The sequence below is a fragment of the Festucalex cinctus genome, chromosome 6 (assembly GCF_051991245.1).
Source record: "Festucalex cinctus isolate MCC-2025b chromosome 6, RoL_Fcin_1.0, whole genome shotgun sequence".
In the NCBI taxonomy this organism is placed as follows: Eukaryota; Metazoa; Chordata; class Actinopteri; order Syngnathiformes; family Syngnathidae; genus Festucalex; species Festucalex cinctus.
In genome coordinates, this window is record NC_135416.1 from 25,364,636 (window position 1) to 25,389,149 (window position 24,514).

At 40.5% G+C, this 24,514-nt stretch overlaps 1 protein-coding gene and 1 long non-coding RNA gene across 4 annotated transcripts in view; both read left to right on the forward strand.

Annotated features, from left to right (window-relative positions):
- scrn2 (secernin 2) overlaps positions 1-24,514 on the forward strand; it is a 98,826-nt gene that overhangs the window by 28,146 nt on the left and 46,166 nt on the right. The window lies entirely within an intron of this gene.
- Positions 1,206-3,322, forward strand: LOC144020250 (uncharacterized). The gene is made up of 3 exons (XR_013283839.1): positions 1,206-1,587; positions 1,997-2,229; positions 2,511-3,322. It is a non-coding gene; the product is annotated as an uncharacterized LOC144020250 (long non-coding RNA).

Here is a 24,514-nt window from a genome sequence, read left to right on the forward strand (position 1 = left end):
TGTCTTGAAAGCGCTTCTCCCTCGTCAAGATTCTTGCATGTCGTGCAATGTCAGCATTTCTCTTTGTGAGTTGTTCATTGACATATACTCATGTGCCCTTCAGTTTTTTTTTTTTGAACATTTTAACACAGCTTATGATTTCTACTTTGTGCTCACAAAGCGAATGGTGATGTTTGATTTGTTGTTTTGTGTCAGGTTTAAACACCATCTATGACATTTTTAAACTGCACAAATGTGGAGACAGACATTAAAATGAGAAAACAAGACCTTTACTTGTACAAGGAGAGATGAGCAAGAGATGTGTGCTGGTCACAATCCTCTGGCCCACTCTGACACACATTCACATTTCTTGTCTTTTCATGGAGTTCGCTAACAAATGGTCACAAAAGGAGGCGGAGAAATAGCAGCGTTGTGGCATCACAAATACAATAGTCATTAACACAGAAGACATCCTTTGATCACTAATCCTTGAATGCTGTCTCCTGTCCTGGTGTGAAGTTCTTCATTCCCGCATTCCAGACGTCCTTAGGTTGAATACACATACAGCAACCCAAACTGATAGTGAAGTACTGAGTATATGCTTTAAAATTAACTCTATGCAATAAAAGAGAAAATATGGAATAATATATACATAATAATCCTAACATTTCCCTCCTGTTATTACATATTTACTCAAAGTCTCATACCATGTATTTGTTAAATAAGCAAAACATCACCATCACAGTGCATAACAAATTTGTTTTCCATTACACAAATAAGTCCTTTGTCAACACTATCACATAGAGCATGGACTTCACAGCGGTTGGGGAAACTTCGAGGGTAGCAACCAATGTGCTCCCAACCTCTTCACTGACTAACTTGGTCAGACTTTCCACAGCTAGTCAAGCTGCTTGTTTCTCCTCTGACCTCACTTCAGTCAGGCTTCGCTCCGCAACCTGGCAAGCTGTTAGTCAATGGTACCTGTTTTGTGCCATGTGATAGGTAAATCCAGGAGAGTCGTTCAGCGATCTTCACAGCCTTCGGGGCCAACAACACTTACAAGGGCCTTCCCACCTTAGACTGGACCTTTAATCAAAGTCAGTCACTACCCTTGATGGGAGGCTTGCCTTCCTGCTGAGATAGAGAGTCATCTGGCATTTTATTAAACATTTTCACTTCCTTATCATTTAAACAATCTCCTCATATAGTCACTTAAATCAATTTATTTCATCTGTACGGCTTAACAGGTTATTACAATAGGCAAATTTAAATGGTCTACCACAGGAAATTTCAAACGAGCTTAAATGTCTTATAGGTCGCTTGCACATGTCGTCACTTCCGCCTCGGATTTGTCGTAGTCGCCATGCTGGGTGGCCTCCATTTACGTAATGATTCGGACACGTATCTATCACGTTTGTTGTCTGCGTTTAAAATGGTACATTGTTGCTGCATCGTTGGCTGTTCGAACAAAGCCAAGGGGGAAAATGGTCGGCCTTTCTTCCGAATTCCGAAAATAACTAGGAACCAGGGCCTGGAGACAGAGGAGTGCGGACTCCGGAGGGAAGTCGTTACTTTGGGCTCGTGTGTGCAGCCATCACTTTGTGAGCGGTAAGCTTGTTTACCTTCATTTAATGCATGAGGATTAATAACGTTTCGACCGCCCATATATGGGCAAGTTGCTTATGTTTTGGATTCATGAGCAAGCAAGTTCGGTAGTACAAGCTGGCTAGCGGACGTTAGCCGAAAGCTAACATCGAACATTTTCACCCAAGTAGTGCCAGTGCAGTGTTTACTGCTGAAATTGGATTGATTAGTCTTGGGCTCTTAATGCCGATAACATGTTTTTTGGTGGCAAAATGTAAACTTGGAAAAAAGAGACAGAAGGGGGTGATGCAAGAAAACAGACCCCCGGTAGCCTACACATCATGCTAAAGAACTTATTCACGGCCACCCTACTGCGGCAAAATAACCAGTCTTTCCATATTTTATTTGTTTATATATTTGTTTATTTTAACAGGTCGCCCTGCGCCCGTTTTTCTGTCCAATCATCCCGACTGGGCTCCAACATTAAAGTTGGGTCCCAAGTTACAACATCTATGTCTCAGCCCAGTCGGTGCCAAGATATGAACGTGCACAGGAGAGACAAGCAAAGAAAAGACGACTCGAAGTGGCAGAGAGTTTGTTGCAGTTATGCAGCCAGATGGCTCCAGTAACCTGTACCCTCAAGTACTGCTGACATCATTGACTCTGGTATGCCACTCAGAATTCATTACATGATATATTGTATGCATGAGTGAATGTATGTGTTTATGTTTGTGTGTGTACACGCACCTTATATTTTAGAGACATTTGGAAGTGTTTATAGAAATAAGTATTTGCCTGTAGCAATGTTCATACATTAAAAAATGCAACAAAATGTGTACATTTCTTTTACACTGACAAAAAAACTATACTACTGTACTATATTAAACCTTTTACTGGTACCGTATTTTTTTGTGATCTTTTTTTTATTTTTATTATTATTTCTTTAGGGATCTCATGCCACACCGACTTGATTGCCAATGACATGATGGAAACGAAGGCGAGCATCAAAGCATTGGAGGAGGACAACATGCGACTGTTTGTTTGGCGCTAATAAAGGCAGCGATTATACAAATTCTATTGTTGGGTTTGTTTACAAAGCTATACATAGAACAAATGACAGGATTTGACTCAATGTGCAATATGGTCCCTCTTAAAGTAATGGCATAAATCTCTATTATTTCTAAAAGCACAAAAAATGAAGTGAATAATGATTAGATGTAGTAATTTCAGGGATAAAATTGAACTGTTAATTAATGTATTTATTTTAGCACAGGTGCCTACCATCCTGATGACGGTATGATGTAATGTTGATGGGGTACGCAATGACTTTCATTATACTATGTACAGAGGAAAAAGTTGCTCTCTTTTAAATTTGTTTAATGTAAGACAAGTACCAGTACTGTGTTTCAGTTTTCCCAATAATCCTTGTTTCACACTTGTCACAAAACCACTGTCCTTTTGGCAGTCTAGATTGGCACACTTCAAGTGATATCATTTGATTTTACAATCTGCTGCAGCACAAAAAACTACTTTATTCCGCATCTTTGAAGTACATGAGCAAGTGGTAGGTGACAGCGGCTGAGCAGGAACACTGGAAGTCCACTGCTGATCTAGTAAATGCTCTCCCGAGCAGTTCAGGTAAGGAGGGGACTTTGGGAAAAAAAAACTCTGGCTTTTCCAGCTGGCCAAAACGAGCGATCTGGGTGGACTCGCTCAATCACACTTTGTCCACACCACAAAGTCGCAGAAGTCCCGTCCAGTTAAACTCATCTGTGCCTGAATCTGAAAATATTACAAACATTGTAATGAAAATCTGAAACATAGAATTAAATAAGAAACTACAAAAAGTAAAGCCATACATACCTGGTAATAATATTGGTGTTGTCGTGACAAGTGATGGGAATTGTTGCCATCCGGCACCAGACAGAAATTGGGTGTTGTGACAGCCTCCTTAACCGTGAGATCATAAGAAAAGCTGTCAGTATGCTCAGTAGTTACCATGAACACGTTTTATTGTACTGGAAACTGAAACTAAAAATACGTCCTCTGAGAGTGTTTAACCTTAACCATTTAGAATAAGTTGATTAAGTAACATGTAACTAGTGAAAGGGTAGCATTAAATTTAATTAAGCCACGGGGAGGCTGTGCATAGTTACTTTTTATTCTTATACGCTCTGCCATATTTGCCTGTTATAAAATGATTAGAAAAACCACATCAGGTAAACCCAGCTGTGCATGTAAACACAATGATAACAGGAAGCCTGAGAACAAATCAACATTTTTGTGTGCAGAATTACCAACACCATGTGGTTTACTTACGTGCAACAGCAACAGTTTCTTCTGATGCGATGTTAAAGTTTACACTCTGTATCCACCCGCTTACAAAATAATTGTAAGCCTCCAGGGATTTGTTGGCGTGTTATGTGGCATGTTGTCAACACGAGGTAGTGAAAAATGTCCAGAGAAGTCACATTTGGCCAGCAAGCTTTCTCCGTCAAAAAAAAATCACCCTTGGTCAGGACGTAATTAGGATCAATCCCACCACACAGAGACACCTTCTGCCTGTATCGTTGTTTTTGATCTTCCGGTAAATCGTGAAAATACTGCGTAAATGACATCAGGTTGATAAGCTCTACCGTGTAACTCACGAGTGTACCTTGTGAACCGGCGGACACCCAAGATGGCGCCCGAAGAAAAAACTCCCATGATGCATTACGATGTGCAAGCGACCTATTCCTTTTACAATTTCCCAAATTACTTAATCATCAATTATCTGATCTCCATGCCTTGATCATGTATTTTTCTCTCTTTTCTCTTTTCCCCTTAACAATGTAACATATAAAGTGACTTTCATTCATTACTCCAAATAACTAGTATGTCATATAGAGACATAATCTATTCACACAATGCTTCTGCCATAATAACAACATCTAGTTGTTTTACTGGAACAATTTCATCTCATTGTTAAATTTTTCAAGACCATCAATCAGTACTTGTTAATATTGACATTGTCTTACTTTTTGTTCAATTCCATAAAATCCATAGCCACTAACAGAAATTGTAGAATATTAGAAACATAAATTCCATGTATAACAAAATTCTAAAACAAAATTCCAAAAACGTAAAAACTTGAAAAATTAAAAACATTAAATTTGTGTGCGGTATTGCAGTATTGTTACCAACTCCCCCCTTTTGAGACATCTTTATGGCTCACAACTCAAAATCATTATCCAACCCACTTAAATGTTCACTTCATATAAACTTATGCAATTTACATGCAATTTAAAATAATTTCACAATATTTACAAAAGGTTTTCATTCTTCTTTTTTTTTCCCACTACAGTGTTCCCTTGTATATCACTGGGTTAACCCTCATTCATTCATTTTCCTCTCCTTAAAAAATTACACAGTTGTACAAAAATCCACAAAATCAGCACTTTTTTTTTCTTTGTTTTTTTTTTCTATGGAATTTAAAAACAATAGGGGCCCTGTAGCCTTCACTGCTCTGGCCCTAATTTGCGAAAGAACACTGTAGTTCACATGTCTTGGAGGGGTAGAATTTTATAATCTGCCCATAGCACACTAGTAGTCTGGCATTTCTTCAAAACTAATTGTATCATACTTCATCTTGTATTGTTTCCAACCATATAATCAAGTTTAATGTCACACATCTTTCCCAAAGTTATATGTAGTTAATAACAAAGCCACCATGAATATCAATCATCTTGTAAACAATTAATATAAAATACTGGCTTAAATTCTACTTCATGCATTCTAAACAAAACTCATAACCATGTCAGCAATCAATTGTCTGTTTAAATGGCCTTCCAATATCTTCGTAAAACCACTACTATCATTGTTCAATTTAAATCACAGTCATCTATTTATTAAAATTTGTTAGACATTGTCGTTATCAGTATCAATTCAATTTCAGTAGTAACATTGTTAGCATAATTATCCACCCAATTCATGTATAATTGCACAGCCAAATCAACATGTTGTCACGCCACCACCGGCGTGACGGCCCATGCTTTTATTTTCATAGTCATGTTTCCTGTTTTATTTTGATATTCTGATTCCCTTCTCACCCCAGGTCACTTGCCCTTCCTGCCGCTCCCTAATTACTGGTTCCCTCCCATGATTATCACCACCTGTCACCAATCAACCCAGACAATAAAAGCCACCTGCATTCTCCCCTCAGTGCCGAAGTGTCACATCTCAGTGCATGGAAGCGTCCTCACAGCCCTCGTACCACAGTCCTTGTTTTATGCTTTACCTTGCCTTGCCTTGCCTTGCCTTGCCTTGCCTTGTCTTGCGCCCGTAGTTTGCCCCTTGTTTTCCTCCCTAGTGGAGCGCTTTCTGTTATCCCTGTTTTTGAGTGCCCTTTTGGTATCTCCAGTTTGGAGCTCTTTTTGTTCAGCCTTTTTTCCCTCTTTAAGAGGCGATTTGAGTTTCCTGTCATTAAAGCTGCAGCCTTGTTGGCCAACTTTATACCTGCGTCTGAGTCCTACCTCCTCTCGTCGTGTCGGTACACTTCGGCCAGCATGGACTCAGCAGATAAGTTGGAGGCTGCACTGCGGAGGCAGGCCACTCGCTTGTCTCACCTGGAGGAGATCCAGCAAGCCATGGCCACCCGGATAGGTGAACTTGCTGGACAGGTGCAGGGGCTGATGAGCCACCTGCAACACTCCACGCTACCCGCCACGAGACAGGAAACCACCGCTGAACCACCGACCACAACTCCAGCATTGGCCAGAGTAGGTCTGAGACTGGCTCCCCCGGAGCGTTACTCGGGAGAACCAGGACACTGCCAGGCATTCCTGACTGAATGCGATATCCATTTTGAACTTTCACCACAGGCCTTTCCAACAGACCGTTCCCGCGTGGCCTTCATGATCTCGCACCTGACTGGACGAGCCAGGGACTGGGCCACCGCGGAATGGGCACGAAACTCCCCGACCTGCTCAACCGCAGCCGGTTTTTGCATGACTCTCCGCCAAGTTTTCGATCCAGTCAACATGGATCGAGAGAAGACGCGAGAACTCAGCTATCTCAGACAAGGCAGAGAATTGGTTAATGATTACGCCATCCGATTCCGAACTCTAGCAGCCAAGAGTGGCTGGAACGACACAGCTCTCTTTGACCACTTTTTGAACCTCCATGCAGGAACTCTTGCTTCCAAGTGACTTACCCGGCGACCTGGACTCATTGATTTCGCTTGCCATCCGCACTGATCATCGGAGGCGGGAGCTCAAGCAGAGCAGCGGACTCCAAAGGATACCTGGTTCGGGACCCCTCCAGCATCCACTGGCAAGTGAGTCTTCAAGATATGCATTTCCCCAGTCAGCCACCGCAAGGGAGGTCAGTGGAAATGACGAGGAACCCATGCAGCTTGGTCGGACCCAGCTAACCATCGAGGAGCGACAGCGTCGCCGCCAAGAAGGCCGCTGCTACTACTGTGGTGAACTTGGTCATCTGGTGGGATCTTGCACCGTGAAGAGAGGTCCACCGGTGAGTTTCCCGTCACCCCGTCCTGCTAAGACTCAAAGAATCACGCAAGTCCGGATAAGCCACCATGCTATGACCATAGACCTGCCAGCCCTCATCGACTCCGGTTCCGACGAGAGCCTCATGGACTGGGTCCTCGTGAAACAGCTACGGGCCACCACCGAACCCCTTCCCCTAACCGTCCAGGCCAGAGCGCTTAATGGCAAGGAACTCTTTTGCATCACCCATATCACCGAACCCCTAGAAGTACGAATTGGACAACACATCGAAAACCTCCGTTTCCATGTAATCCAAGCTTCGTCACCCACCTTGGTTCTGGGACACCCTTGGCTACGTCAACACAACCCCCGAATCGACTGGAACTCCGGGAACGTACTGGAATGGGGAAAGGACTGTATGGATCACGTCTTGGACCAATCAGCTACCAGTGCATCCTCAGCCGCAGTCAACCAGTTGACTCTTGAACCTCTCGCCCCCGAGCCTCGCCAGGCGCCGCCTCAAGCCCCCGAGCCTCGCCAGGCGCCGCCTCAAGCCCCCGAGCCTCGCCGGGCGCAGCTCCAAGACCCTGAGCCACGCCAAGTTTATGCATCAAGTCACGCCAAGTCTCTGCATCAAGTCACGCCAAGTCTCTGCATCAAGTCACGCCAAGTCTCTGCATCAAGTCGTCAAAGCCAAGGCCGTCCACGCCAAGGCCGTCCACCACACCACGCCAGGTCGGCCAAGCCTGAAACGCCTCGCCAAGCCTGCCACGCCAAGTCTGCCACGTCTGCCAAGCCAGCCACGCCTCGTCAAGTCGGCCAAGCCTGCCACGCCAAGTCTGTCACGTCTCGCCAGGTCTACCAAGTCAAAGCTGTCCACGAGATTCCCTTGGTACCTTCCGAACCTGATCCTGCGTTAGGAAAAACTCTTCTATCAGGAACATCCTGAACGGTCCCGACGGGACTCTTGTCTGGCTTCATGGACGCCCTCCTGAACTGCCTTTTTGTCTGGGACGGAGGGGTGGGCCGTGTTCCCACCTCCGTGCCCCCTTCCGCCCGCCCTTGTTTTTGGACTCTTTGTGTCGGCTGGCCGTCAGGAGCCGGCCATTGAGGGGGGGGTACTGTCACGCCGCCACCGGCGTGACGGCCCATGCTTTTATTTTCATAGTCATGTTTCCTGTTTTATTTTGATATTCTGATTCCCTTCTCACCCCAGGTCACTTGCCCTTCCTGCCGCTCCCTAATTACCGGTTCCCTCCCATGATTATCACCACCTGTCACCAATCAACCCAGACAATAAAAGCCACCTGCATTCTCCCCTCAGTGCCGAAGTGTCACATCTCAGTGCATGGAAGCGTCCTCACAGCCCTCGTACCACAGTCCTTGTTTTATGCTTTGCCTTGCCTTGTCTTGCGCCCGTAGTTTGCCCCTTGTTTTCCTCCCTAGTGGAGCGCTTTCTGTTGTCCCTGTTTTTGAGTGCCCTTTTGGTATCTCCAGTTTGGAGCTCTTTTTGTTCAGCCTTTTTTCCCTCTTTAAGAGGCGATTTGAGTTTCCTGTCATTAAAGCTGCAGCCTTGTTGGCCAACTTTATACCTGCGTCTGAGTCCTACCTCCTCTCGTCGTGTCACCTGTGGGGGATTTTGTTTTAAAACAGCATAATCACAAACCTCAAAAGTTCATAACAGGTCACAATTTCACCTCAGGAATTTAAGATATCATTTTGTAATTTGTTTCAAATCTTAGGGCAGACAAAATTACTTCGTTTATCTTTGGGTCTCCATCATTACCACTTTACAATCTAAATATTACACCCTTGTTGCACAAAAGTGTAATTTACCTTTATTTACATCATTCTCCATTTTCTTCTTTCTTTTAAGTTGTTGCTGATTTTCATTTCACAGCTCAATTTTCTTTCATGCCATAAAAGAATTTTGTCCATGCAAGTCAAAATCTGACTTCCCAATGTACCCAAACAATTTCTAATTGCTTGAGAGGGTATTGTGGGACATTCACAATATCCTTGTAGTAACAATATACATATATATGTGTGTGTCATATATATATATATATATATGTATGTATATTTTCCTTCCTTTGCAAATTTAGACCAGAATATACAATTTGGGTGTACTGTTATAGTACTTATTCATTACTTAAATTTTCATCAAGAATCCAAATTATCTAATAATATATTTCAGTTAGTAAGTTTAGTATTTTCAATCAGCAGTCCTGCCCTTTGCAAGTCCTTAATCACTAGTCTAATTTATCTCCAATTCGGCATTTTACTTCAATAAATAATCTTTTGTATAGAAATATCTGATCTCTTTGCTCTGATTTCCACTTACTCACATGTTGTCAAGAAACCCAACATCAGAATGAATGATGAATTCATAAGGAAGCAGGTTAAACAGTTCTTCCTATTTAGTTTTAAAGAAAAACAAAAGTTCTGTCATCTCTATGCCTTCTACCATAATTGTTATATTACATCATTAATTCAGATGTCTTCCTAATCTGTCCAGTATATATTTTTTTATCCTCCTGTAACCTGTCTTTCCTGTTCTACTCACAATTTCACCAGTTCCAAACATTCACATGTCTTTCCAATGCCTGTATTTACTTTTTAACAATGACACGTGTAATTCCCCATTTTAAACATTACCTTAAATCGTTCCGGTAAAATGACGTGTCGCTGCATCAAACTCATCATCAGTGTACAAGTAGTCAACTGTGACACTTGTAGGTGTAGCATTGTTTTTGTTCTCATATTTATGCTCAGAGTGACATAGTTTATCATCTGCCATTCTATCTCCCTTCTTTACAATCAATTCCCTCGCTTTTTGTAATAAGGCGTCAGCTACCATTTAAGAATTTATTTAGGATATATACTGCCTCGTAAAAATGCAAAGATCCTACACCTTTCACATAGCGATATCCCTTTTCCTGCTTAGCTTATATATTTATTACCATGTTCCCATCTAATGTAGACACCAAGACTAGGTCTAATCCCATTTAATATAATTCTGCTTACTGGTTTCGTTTCGTCTTTATTTTTTATGTTCACCTTGTTCAAATAAATGGCCGTTTTTCCACCAACAACAATTACCAGGGTAATTAAAATTCCTCATGGGGCATCCAAGTACTATCTCGGCAGCAGGGTCTCGCTAACCTAGGGTGTGGTTACTTTGAGGGGTCAGTATTTTTACATCAGCTCGATCAATCAAACTCATTTAAATTAATTACAGAGAACTCTAAGACACTGTAAAACCAGAATTCTAAATTCCCTGCTGAACTTTTACAACCAAAAACTCACTTTACTCAGAACTCAAAGATCCTGGGCTTGTTGGTGGAAAAGCAACTATTAACTAGAGCTGCGAGCAGCTATAAAGGGCCCTCGCAGCCCGGGCGACGTTGGGGTACTTGCACGTTGGGGTACTGGCACGTTGGGGTACTGGCAAGTTTAGGTACGGCACATTGGAAGCAGAATTTCTTTGAAAATGGCATGATAAACCTTGACATGTGGATTTTTTTTTTTTTTTGTAAAAATACCGTTAAGTTGGTGTATTTTTTTTTATGCCTCTAGGGCTAGGTGGCGCTGTATATATAATGGAATGTTGTCATAGGGATACCTTCAAGCCTTGACTCTAAACATACATGTCAAGTGTGGGATTTTTTTGGAGCATGTACCGTGGAGTTATTAAGCATATCCTTCATTCACGATATTGCTTTTAATGTCCATTAGAGGCTATCAAAAATAAATAAAAAAGTACATGTTTGGATAAGTCTAATGCCAGTGAACATTTTGAGTGGTGGAAAGTAAAATAATATTCATAAATGACTTAGATATCACACTTAGAATGAGTTTACATTTTTTGTACAAAATACCGTATGTGGGGTATTTTTTTGTTTTGCCTCAAGGGCGAGGTGGCGCTGCATATATAACTGAATGTTGTCATAGAGATACCTTCAGGCCTTGACGATAAACATACATGTCAAGTTTGGGATTTTTTGGAGCATGTATCGGGGAGTTATTAAGCATATCCTTTTTCAGTGCGAAACACAAATTTTGATGCCCCGCCCTCATCATATAGTATTTCCAAAAGTCAAGATTTTTCCGTCTGTTGTTGGCTCAGGTCTTGGCATGGTCCAGGTCAAGTCATAAGTCAGTCGGATAAAACATGTAGGAGAAGTGGGCAAAAGTATGCCCCCTGAAAATGTGCAAAAATCGTCAAAAATGGGACATTCAAAAATTCGTACCTCACTTCCTGTTCATTTTAGCATATGGGTCCAAGAGACTTTTTTGTAGGTCTTTGGCTCCCTCATACACGTAAAAATTTTCGTAGATCTTGCTTAAACGTAGAATCGGGGCTGCTTCGTTAAAAATTTCTAGGGGGCGCTATTGAGTCATTTTTGTAAAAATAGTACAATCAACAATAAAATATTGTTCATTTTACCAGGCCAGATGTGTGTGCCAAGTTTCATGAGTTTCTGCGCATGTTTAGACCCTCAAAACTGGCGTTGTTTTCTTGGCGAACAGTGCTTAGCCACGCCCACAGCGATTCGCGAAAACTCACAAACTTCGTGTTGTGACATCATGAAGGCCGAAACCCTCATCTGAGCAAATATGAGGTTGGTCCAGTTAACGTGTTTGGAGAAAAATGTACAAGAAAATTCGTAAGAAAAAAAATTGCCACTAGGTGGCGCTATCAGTAAGATGAAATATAAGTTCGTAGATGTCTTAAGGGCTGGACTCTCATCAAATGTGTGAAATTTTGAGAAGATAGGATCATCTCGGTCAAGTTCATGCAGCTTTTATTGTCACGAAAAATTTTCGGACTTTGCGTCACCGTAGCGGCCACGCCCTTTGGCGAAAAGTTACAATATTCGGTGTGGGGCATGATCAACATCTTAAGGCTTTTCTGACCAATTTTCAACTGGATCCCTTCAACGAGCTCGGCACAGTAGCTAAAAACGTAAAGTATGACATTTATTGTTACCACTAGGTGGCGCTATATGTATAACTGAATTTTATCATATAGATGCTTTCAGGCCGTGACTATTACGTTGCCTGAGAAGTTTGAGATTTTTTGGAGCTTGAACATGGGAGTTATCACACTTAGAATGAGTTGACATTTTTTGTACAAAATACCGTATGTGGGGTATTTTTTTTTCACGCCTGAAGGGCTAGGTGGCGCTGCATATATAACTGAATTTTGTCATAGAGATACCTTCAGGCTTTGACTATAAACATACATGTCAAGTTTGGGATTTTTTGGAGCATGTACCGGGGAGTTATTAAGCATATCCTTTTTCAGTGCGAAACACAAAATTTGATGCCCCGCCCTCATCATATAGTATTTCCAAAAGTCAAGATTTTTCTGCCTGTAGTTGGCTCAGGTCTTGACATGGTCCAGGTCAAGTCTAAAGTCAGTCGGATGAAATGTGTAGGAGAAGTGGGCAAAAGTATGCCCCCTGAAAATGTGCAAAAACCGTCAAAAATGGGACATTCAAAAATTCATAGCTCACTTCCTGTTCATTTTAGCACATGGGTCCAAGAGACTTTTTTGTAGGTCTTGGACTCCCTCATACACCTAAAAATTTTCGTAGATCTTGCTTAAACGTACAATCGGGGCTGCTTCGTTAAAAATTTCTAGGGGGCGCTATTGAGTCATTTTTGTAAAAATAGTACAATACATGATAAAATATTGCTCATTTTGCCAGGCCAGATGTGTGTGCCAAGTTTCATGAGTTTCTGCGCATGTTTAGACCATCAAAACTAGCGTTGTTTTCTTGGCGAACAGTGCTTAGCCACGCCCACAGCGATTCGCGAAAACTCACAAACTTCGTGTTGTGACATCATGAAGGCCGAAACCCCCATCTGAGCAAATATGAGGTTGGTCCAGTTAACGTGTTTGGAGAAAAATGTACAAGAAAATTCGTAAGAAAAAAAATTGCCACTAGGTGGCGCTATCAGTAAGATGAAATATAAGTTCGTAGATGTCTTAAGGGCTGGACTCTCATCAAATGTGTGAAATTTTGAGAAGATAGGATCATCTCGGTCAAGTTCATGCAGCTTTTATTGTAACGAAAAATTTTCGGACTTTGCGTCACCGTAGCGGCCACGCCCTTTGGCGAAAAGTTACAATATTCGGTGTGGGGCATGATCAACATCTTAAGGCTTTTCTGACCAATTTTCAACTGGATCCCTTCAACGAGCTCGGCACAGTAGCTAAAAACGTAAAGTATGACATTTATTGTTACCACTAGGTGGTGCTATATGTATAACTGAATTTTATCATATAGATGCTTTCAGGCCGTGACTATTACGTTGCCTGAGAAGTTTGAGATTTTTTGGAGCTTGAACATGGGAGTTATCACACTTAGAATGAGTTGACATTTTTTGTACAAAATACCGTATGTGGGGTATTTTTTTTTCACGCCTGAAGGGCTAGGTGGCGCTGCATATATAACTGAATTTTGTCATAGAGATACCTTCAGGCTTTGACTATAAACATACATGTCAAGTTTGGGATTTTTTGGAGCATGTACCGGGGAGTTATTAAGCATATCCTTTTTCAGTGCGAAACACAAAATTTGATGCCCCGCCCTCATCATATAGTATTTCCAAAAGTCAAGATTTTTCTGCCTGTAGTTGGCTCAGGTCTTGACATGGTCCAGGTCAAGTCTAAAGTCAGTCGGATGAAATGTGTAGGAGAAGTGGGCAAAAGTATGCCCCCTGAAAATGTGCAAAAATCGTCAAAAATGGGACATTCAAAAATTCATAGCTCACTTCCTGTTCATTTTAGCACATGGGTCCAAGAGACTTTTTTGTAGGTCTTGGACTCCCTCATACACCTAAAAATTTTCGTAGATCTTGCTTAAACGTACAATCGGGGCTGCTTCGTTAAAAATTTCTAGGGGGCGCTATTGAGTCATTTTTGTAAAAATAGGACAATACATGATAAAATATTGCTCATTTTGCCAGGCCAGATGTGTGTGCCAAGTTTCATGAGTTTCTGCGCATGTTTAGACCATCAAAACTAGCGTTGTTTTCTTGGCGAACAGTGCTTAGCCACGCCCACAGCGATTCGCGAAAACTCACAAACTTCGTGTTGTGACATCATGAAGGCCGAAACCCCCATCTGAGCAAATATGAGGTTGGTCCAGTTAACGTGTTTGGAGAAAAACGTAGAAGAAAATTCGTAAGAAAAAAAATTGCCACTAGGTGGCGCTATCAGTTAGATGAAATATAAGTTCGTAGATGTCTTTAGGGCTGGACTCTCATCAAATGTGTGAAATTTTGAGAAGATAGGATCATCTCGGTCAAGTTAATGCAGCTTTTATTTTCACGAAAAATCTTCAGATTTTGCGTCACCGTAGCGGCCACGCCCTTTGGCGAAAAGTTACAATATTCGGTGTGGGGCATGATCAACATCTTTAGGCTTTTCTGACCAACTTTCAAATGGATCCCTTCAACAAGCTCAGCACAGTAGCTAAAAACGTAAAGTATGACATTTATTGTAACCACTAGGTGGCGCTATATGTATAACTGAATTTTATCATATAGATGTTTTCAGGCCGTGACTATTACGTTGCCTGAGAAGTTTGAGATTTTTTGGAGCTTGAACATGGGAGTTATTAAGCATTTGCTCTTTCTGGACAAATGAAATTTTAAAGGCAATATTTGATGCCCCGCCCCCGTCATATAGTATTTCAAAAAGGCAAGATGTTTTGCCCAGTTGTTCTCTCAGGTCTTGAGATGATAAATGCCAAGTTTGAAGTCAATTGGATGAAAAATGTTTGCAAAGGGGGAAAAAGCATGACCACAGTGAATGTGCCAAAATAGGCCAAAATTGGACATTAAAAAATTCATAGCTCACTTCCTGTACATTTTAGCTACATGGTCCCAATAGACTTTTTTGTGCGTCTCGGGGTGCTACACGTGCCTGCCAATTTTTGTGGCTCTAGCTCAAACGTGCCGGGCTTGGTTTTTATTTTTCTACGCTAGGGGGCGCTATCGAGTCGCATTGTTATGACGACTTAATAATATCAAATTTTTCGCCGGGCCTGAGGAGTGTACAAAGTTCGGTGAGTTTTCGTGAATGTTTAGGTACCCAAAATCGCGATCGTTTGCGGAGAATAAAGAAGAAGAAGAAGAAGAATAATAATAATAATAATAATAATAATAATAATAATAATAATAATTTTTACAAAAACAATAGGGACCTCGCAGCGGTCGCTGCTCGGGCCCTAATAATAATAATAATTTTTACAAAAACAATAGGGACCTCGCAGCGGTCGCTGCTCGGGCCCTAATAATAATAATAATAATAACTAGAGCTGCGAGCAGCTATAAAGGGCCCTCGCAGCCCGGGACACGTTGGGGTCCTTGCATGTTGTGGTACTTGCATGTTGGGGTACTGGCACATTGGGGTACTGGCATATTGGAAGCAAAATTTCTTTGAAAATGGCATAATAAACGTTTACATGTAGAATATTTTTTTGCCAGTGTGTGTGTCAAGCTCAACGGGTTTTGGTGATTGTTAAGACCTGCAAAAATCAGCGTCCTTTTTTATTTTTAGGCAATGAGTTGCCCTGATTGGTATTTTTTGTAAAAGTGTATATACACATCATCGCTCGTTGTACTCATTGCACAATGTTACTTTTATTGTCCAAAGGGGCAATCAAAAATGAATAAAACAAAATGGAAACGTACATACGTTTGGATCGGTGTCAAGCCAGTGAACAATTTGAGTGGTGGAAACTAAAAGAATATTCATAAATGACTTAGTTATCACACTTAGAATGAGTGTACATTTTTTGTACAAAATACCGTATGTGGGGTATTTTTATTTTTTTTTATATAAGCCTCAAGGGCTAGGTGGCGCTGTATTTATAACTGAATGTTGTCATAGAGATACCTTCAGGCCTTGATTATAAGCATACATGTCAAGTGTGGGATTTTATTTGGAGCATGTACCGTGGAGTTATTAAGCATATCCTTCATTCACGATATTGCTTTTAATGTCCATAGAGGCTATCAAAAATAAATAAAAATATATATATGTTTGGATAATTCTGATGCCAGTGAACATTTTGAGTGGTGGAAACTAAAAGAATATTCAGAAATGACTTCGTTATCACACTTAGAATGAGTTTACATTTTTTGTACAAAATACCGTATGTGGGGTATTTTTTTTTCATGCCTCAAGGGCTAGGTGGCGCTGCATATATAACTGAATGTTGTCATAGAGATAACTTCAGGCCTTGACGATAAACATACATGTCAAGTTTGGGATTTTTTTGGAGCATGTACCGGGGAGTTATCAAGCATATCCTTTTTCATTGCGAAACACAAATTTTGATGCCCCGCCCTCATCATATAGTATTTCGAAAAGTCAAAATTTTTCCCCCTGTCGTTGGCTCACGTCTTGACATGGTCCAGGCCAAGTCTTAACTCAGTCGGATGAAACGTGTAGGAGAAGTGGGCAAAAGTCTGCCCCCTGTGAATGTGAAAAAATCGTCAAAAATGGGACATTCAAAAATTCGTAGCTCACTTCCTGTTCATTTTAGCATATGGGTACAAGAGACTTTTTTGTAGGTCTTGGGCTCCCTCATACACCTAAAAATATTCGTCGTTCTTGCTTAAACGTACAACCGGGGCTGCTTCGTTAAAAATTTCGAGGGGGCGCTATTGAGTCATTTTTGTAAAAATAGCACAATCAACAATAAAATATTGCTCATTTTACCAGGCCCGATGTGTGTGCCAAGTTTCAGGAGTTTCTGTGCATGTTTAGACCCTCAAAACTGGCGTTGTTTTCTTGGCGAACAGCGCTTAGCCACGCCCACAGCAATTCGCGAAAACTCACAAACTTCGTGTTGTGACATCATGAAGGCCGAAACCCTCATCTGAGCAAATATGAGGGAGGTCCAGTTAACGTGTTTGGAGAAAAACGTAGAAGAAAATTCGTAAGAAAAAAAATTGCCACTAGGTGGCGCTATCAGTTAGATGAAATGTAAGTTAGTAGATGTCTTTAGAGCTGGACTCTCATCAAATGTGTGAAATTTTGAGAAGATAGGATCATCTCGGTCAAGTTAATGCAGCTTTTATTGTCACGAAAAATCTTCAGACTTTGCGTCACCGTAGCGGCCACGCCCTTTGGCGAAAAGTTACAATATTCGGTGTGGGGCATCATCAACATCTTAAGGCTTTTCTGACCAATTTTCAACTGGATCCCTTCAACGAGCTCAGCACAGTAGCTAAAAACGTAAAGTATGACATTTATTGTAACCACTAGGTGGCGCTATATGTATAACTGAATTTTGTCATATAGATGTTTTCAGGCCGTGACTATTACGTTGCCTGAGAAGTTTGAGATTTTTTGGAGCTTGTACATGGGAGTTATTCAGCATTTGCTCTTTCTGGACAAATGAAATTTTAAAGGCAATATTTGATGCCCCGCCCCCGTCATATAGTATTTCGAAAAGGCAAGACTTTTTGCCCAGCTGTTCTCTTAGGTCTTGAGATGATAAATACCAAGTTTGAAGTCAATGGGATGAAAAATGTTTGCATAGGGGGAAAAAGCATGACCACAGTGAATGTGCCAAAATAGGCCAAAATTGGACATTAAAAAATTCATAGCTCACTTCCTGTACATTTTAGCTACATGGTCCCAATAGACTTTTTTGTGCGTCTCGGGGTGCTACACGTGCCTGCCAATTTACGTTGCTCTAGCTCAAACGTGCCGGGCTTGGTTTTTATTTTTCTATGCTAGGGGGCGCTATAGAGTCGCGTTGTTATAACGACTTCATAATATCACATTTTTCGCCGGACCTGAGGAGTGTGCAAAGTTCGGTGAGTTTTCGTGAATATTTAGGTACCCAAAATCGCGATTGTTTGCGGAGAATAAAGAATAATAATAATAACTAGAGCTGCGAGCAGCTATAAAGGGCCCTCGCAGCCCGGGCCACGTTGGGGTCCTTGCACGTTGGGGTACTTGCACGTTGGGGTACTGGCACGTTGGGGTACTGGCATATTGGAAGCAAAATTTCTTTGAAAATGGCATAATAAACGTTTACATGTAGAATATTTTTTTTGCCAGTGTCTGTCAAGCTCAACGGATTTTGGTGATTGTTAAGACCTGCAAAAATCAGCGTCCTTATTTATTTTTAGGCAATGAGTTGCCCTGATTGGTATTTTTTTGTAAAAGTGTATATACACATCATCTCTCGTTGTACTCATTGCACAATGTTTACTTTTATTGTCCAAAGGGGCAATCAAAAATGAATAAAACAAAATGGAAACGTACATACGTTTGGATCGGTGTGAAGCCAGTGAACAATTTGAGTGGTGGAAACTAAAAGAATATTCATAAATGACTTAGTTATCACACTTAGAATGAGTGTACATTTTTTGTACAAAATACCGTATGTGGGGTATTTTTTTAATTTTTTTTATATAAGCCTCAACGGCTAGGTGGCGCTGTATTTATAACTGAATGTTGTCATAGAGATACCTTCAGGCCTTGATTATAAGCATACATGTCAAGTGTGGGATTTTTTTTGGAGCATGTACCGTGGAGTTATTAAGCATATCCTTCATTCACGATATTGCTTTTAATGTCCACAGAGGCTATCAAAAATAAATAAAAATATATATATGTTTGGATAAGTCTGATGCCAGTGAACATTTTGAGTGGTGGAAACTAAAAGAATATTCATAAATGACTTAGTTATCACACTTAGAATGAGTTTACATTTTTTGTACAAAATACCGTATGTGGGGTATTTTTTTTTATGCCTCAAGGGCTAGGTGGCGCTGCATATATAACTGAATGTTGTCATAGAGATAACTTCAGGCCTTGACGATAAACATACATGTCAAGTTTGGGATTTTTTGGAGCATGTACCGGGGAGTTATCAAGCATATCCTTTTTCATTGCGAAACACAAATTTTGATGCCCCGCCCTCATCATATAGTATTTTGAAAAGTCAAAATTTTTCCCCCTGTCGTTGGCTCAGGTCTTGACATGGTCCAGGCCAAGTCTTAACTCAGTCGGATGAAACGTGTAGGAGAAGTGGGCAAAAGTCTGCCCCCTGTGAATGTGCAAAAATCGTCAAAAATGGGACATTCAAAAATTCGTAGCTCACTTCCTGTTCATTTTAGCATATGGGTACAAGAGACTTTTTTGTAGGTCTTGGGCTCCCTCATACACCTAAAAATATTCGTCGTTCTTGCTTAAACGTACAACTGGGGCTGTTTCGTTAAAGATTTCTAGGGGGCGCTATTGAGTCATTTTTGTAAAAATAGCACAATCGCCGATAAAAAATTGCTCATTTTGCCAGGCCAGCTGTGTGTGCCAAGTTTCGTGTGTTTCTGTGCCAGTTTAGGCCCTCAAAATTGGCGTTGTTTTCTTGGCGAACAGCGCTTAGCCACGCCCACAGCGACTCGCGAAAACTCACAAACTTCGTGTTGTGACAGCATGAAGGCCGACACCCTCATCTGAGCAAATATGAGGTAGGTCCAGTTAACATGGTTGGAGAAAAACATTGAAGAAAAATCGTAAGAAAAAAAATTGCCAGTAGGTGGCGCTATCAGTAAGATGAAATATAAGTTTGTAGATGTCTTTAGGGCTGGACTCTCATCAATTGTGTAAAATTTTGAGAAGATAGCATCATCTCGGTCAAGTTAATGCAGCTTTTGTTGTCACGAGAAATCTTCAGACTTTGCGGCACCGTAGCGGCCACGCCCTTTGGCGAAAAGTTACAATATTCGGTGTGGGGCATGATCAACATCTTAAGGCTTTTCTGACCAATTTTCAACTGGATCCCTTCAACGAGCTCAGCACAGTAGCTAAAAACGTAAAGTATGACATTTATTGTAACCACTAGGTGGCGCTATATGTATAACTGAATTTTATCATATAGATGTTTTCAGGCCGTGACTATTACGTTGCCTGAGAAGTTTGAGATTTTTTGGAGCTTGAACATGGGAGTTATTAAGCATTTGCTCTTTCTGGACAAATGAAATTTTAAAGGCAATATTTGATGCCCCGCCCCCGTCATATAGTATTTCAAAAAGGCAAGATGTTTTGCCCAGTTGTTCTCTCAGGTCTTGAGATGATAAATGCCAAGTTTGAAGTCAATTGGATGAAAAATGTTTGCAAAGGGGGAAAAAGCATGACCACAGTGAATGTGCCAAAATAGGCCAAAATTGGACATTAAAAAATTCATAGCTCATTTCCTGTACATTTTAGCTACATGGTCCCAATAGACTTTTTTGTGCGTCTCGGGGTGCTACACGTGCCTGCCAATTTTCGTTGCTCTAGCTCAAACATGCCGGGCTTGGTTTTTATTTTTCTATGCTAGGGGGCGCTATAGAGTCGCGTTGTTATGACGACTTCATAATATCAAATTTTTCGCCGGGCCTGAGGAGTGTGCAAAGTTTGGTGAGTTTTCGTAAATGTTTAGGTACCCAAAATCGTGATCGTTTACGGAGAAGAAGAAGAAGAATAATAATAATAATCCGATCGAAAAACAATAGGGACCTCGCAGCGGTAGCTGCTCGGGCCCTAATAATAATAATAACTAGAGCTGCGAGCAGCTATAAAGGGCCCTCGCAGCCCGGGCCACGTTGGAGTCCTTGCACGTTAGGGTACTGGCACGTTGGGGTACTGGCATATTGGAAGCAAAATTTCTTTGAAAATGGCATAATAAACGTTTACATGTAGAATATTTTTTTTGCCAGTGTGTGTCAAGCTCAACGGGTTTTGGTGATTGTTAAGACCTGCAAAAATCAGCGTCCTTTTTTATTTTTAGGCAATGAGTTGCCCTGATTGGTATTTTTTGTAAAAGTGTATATCACATCATCGCTCGTTGTACTCATTGCACAATGTTACTTTTATTGTCCAAAGGGGCAATCAAAAATGAATAAAACAAAATGGAAACGTACATACGTTTGGATCGGTGTGAAGCCAGTGAACAATTTGAGTGGTGGAAACTAAAAGAATATTCAAAAATGACTTAGTTATCACACTTAGAATGAGTGTACATTTTTTGTACAAAATACCGTATGTGGGGTATTTATTTTTTTTTTTTATATAAGCCTCAAGGGCTAGGTGGCGCTGTATTTATAACTGAATGTTGTCATAGAGATAGCTTCAGGCCTTGACGATAAACATACATGTCAAGTTTGGGATTTTTTGGAGCATGTACCGGGGAGTTATTAAGCATATCCGTCTTCAGTGCGAAACACAAATTTTGATGCCCCGCCTTCATCATATAGTATTTCGAAAGGTCAAGATTTTTCCCCCTGTCGTTGGCTCAGGTCTTGACATGGTCCAGGTCAAGTCTTAACTCAGTCAGATGAAACGTGTAGGAGAAGTGAGCAAAAGTCTGCCCCCTGTGAATGTGCAAAAATTGTCAAAAATGGGACATTCAAAAATTCGTAGCTCACTTCCTGTTCATTTTAGCATATGGGTCCAAGAGACTTTTTTGTAGGTGTTGGGCTCCCTCATACACCTAAAAATATTCGTCGTTCTTGCTTAAACGTACAACCGGGGCTGCTTCGTTAAAAACTTCTAGGGGGCGCTATTGAGTCATTTTTTTTAAAATAGCACAATCAACAATAAAATATGGCTCATTTTACCAGGCCAGATGTGTGTGCCAAGTTTCATGAGTTTCTGTGCATGTTTAGACCCTCAAAACTGGCGTTGTTTTCTTGGCGAACAGCGCTTAGCCACACCCACAGCAATTCGCGAAAACTCACAAACTTTGTGTTGTGACATCATGAAGGCCGAAACCCTCATCTGAGCAAATATGAGGTAGGTCCAGTTAACGTGTTTGGAGAAAAACGTAGAAGAAAATTCGTAATAAAAAAAATTGCCACTAGGTGGCGCTATCAGTTAGATGAAATATAAGTCAGTAGATGTCTTTAGGGCTGGACTCTCATCAAATGTGTGAAATTTTGAGAAGATAGGATCATCTCGGTCAAGTTAATGCAGCTTTTATTTTCACGAAAAATCTTCAGACTTTGCGTCACCGTAGCGGCCACGCCCTTTGGCGAAAAGTTACAATATTCGGTGTGGGGCATGATCAACATCTTAAGCCTTTTCTGACCAATTTTCAAATGGATCCCTTCAACAAGCTCAGCACAGTAGCTAAAAACGTAAAGTATGACATTTATTGTAACCACTAGGTGGCGCTATATGTATAACTGAATTTTATCATATAGATGTTTTCAGGCCGTGACTATTACGTTGCCTGAGAAGTTTGAGATTTTTTGGAGCTTGAACATGGGAGTTATTAAGCATTTGCTCTTTCTGGACAAATGAAATTTTAAAGGCAATATTTGATGCCCCGCCCCCGTCATATAGTATTTCAAAAAGGCAAGATGTTTTGCCCAGTTTTTCTCTCAGGTCTTGAGATGATAAATGCCAAGTTTGAAGTCAATTGGATGAAAAATGTTTGCAAAGGGGGAAAAAGCATGACCACAGTGAATGTGCCAAAATAGGCCAAAATTGGACATAAAAAAATTCATAGCTCACTTCCTGTACATTTTAGCTACATGGTCCCAATAGACTTTTTTGTGCGTCTCGGGGTGCTACACGTGCCTGCCAATTTTTGTTGCTCTAGCTCAAACGTGCCGGGCTTGGTTTTTATTTTTCTACGCTAGGGGGCGCTATCGAGTCGCATTGTTATGACGACTTAATAATATCAAATTTTTCGCCGGGCCTGAGGAGTGTGCAAAGTTCGGTGAGTTTTCGTGAATGTTTAGGTACCCAAAATCGCGATCGTTTGCGGAGAATAAAGAAGAAGAAGAATAATAATAATAATAATAATAATAATAATAATAATTTTTACAAAAACAATAGGGACCTCGCAGCGGTCGCTGCTCGGGCCCTAATAATAATTTTTACAAAAACAATAGGGACCTCGCAGCGGTCGCTGCTCGGGCCCTAATAATCCGATCGAAAAACAATAGGGACCTCGCAGCGGTAGCTGCTCGGGCCCTAATAATTGTGCTCCTTTAAGAACATTCAAATTCAATTATAAATGCCATTTTTTTCTTCTTAATCAAATACAAATCTCAGCTATTTATTTATTTTAAATAACTTACCACTAATAATATGTTTGCCTTTCAAACCATTTTAATAATATTTTTCCCTTCAATGCCTATTTTACTTATCAGGTTCTGGTGAGGGAGAATTTGTTAAATTTCACACTCAATCACAGCAGGAGCTAAAATGGAATTCAATTAGGAAAACACTCCTCCGTGTAACCAATCTTTTATACAAACTTTAGCACTATATTTAAAACAACATTGTAAAGGCTCTTTCTTACAATTTTATGTTGTTCTCTAATCTGGATCTGCATGAGTCACACCAAATATATTAGTAAATGCAAACACCACAGTAATAAACTTTTAGAACATTTAACTCCTAGTATTTTCAAATTCAGTCAAAGAGGTTTAAATTACTACCTGTCTTACTCTGTTAGAAAGTCATGAAATAATGGCATTTCCATATAGAAGCTTCTGTTATCAGAGTGATATCAAGGCCTTCCCCAATTGGCAATTTGACAAATGGTGCCTCTACACACTTTACAATAAAGTCATAGCTGAAAACCATCATTACTTACTTAATTAAAAGTTTCAGATTTCTTTAAACTAGTATTTAGCAGACCAGATTTGCATTATTTATCAAATAATCTATATCATTTGCCTTAACTTTATACACTCATTAGAGGGTTCATTACCATAATTTAAACATACTCTTCTAACCAAAGTCTGTAATCAAGAATTGTTCTGCCTCTTTACATATAGGAATTTTCCACTTCAATCATAAATCTTTCACAGCAAGGAGAGACTTGCTAAATCGTTGTTCACAGAAAGTGGAGTAGGGTCACGCTCTCTGAGGGGTCAGACTGCACCTCCCCACTTCATGTCTTGTGCCAAATGTTTCTAGTTTAATTAATCAGCCTTATTGTCATTTGTCTTCTGTGTAAACCTTTATTCGTACATTTTCATAGGCACAGTATAGTTTTACTTTAAAAGTGACTTTTCTGTGGCCTGTTAGCTAGCCTCTCTTTTGGAGCGCTTTTATTTTATTTTATTTTATTTTACAGCTTTTGCTTTTCCCTCAGAATGAGGTGTTTTATGTCCATAAATACCTTAGAGGTCCATTCTTATCTCTGCGCCTGAGTCCTAATTTTACCACTCCCTGTCAATCTTTAACTTATCTGGAAATCTATCCATTTTTATTTAATTTTATCAACATTCAAACATACAACCAACTATCAGAGCTTCACATCCACCTAATGTAGTGAGGTAGCATAATATTAGGTATAAAAATGTGTTTATTGCTTAACATTAAATCATTCCTCCACTACATTTCAAATATAGTGATATTTGAAATCTGACCCATTATCTGTACCACTTAGTTATTAATCCAATAATAACCAAAAATCTTC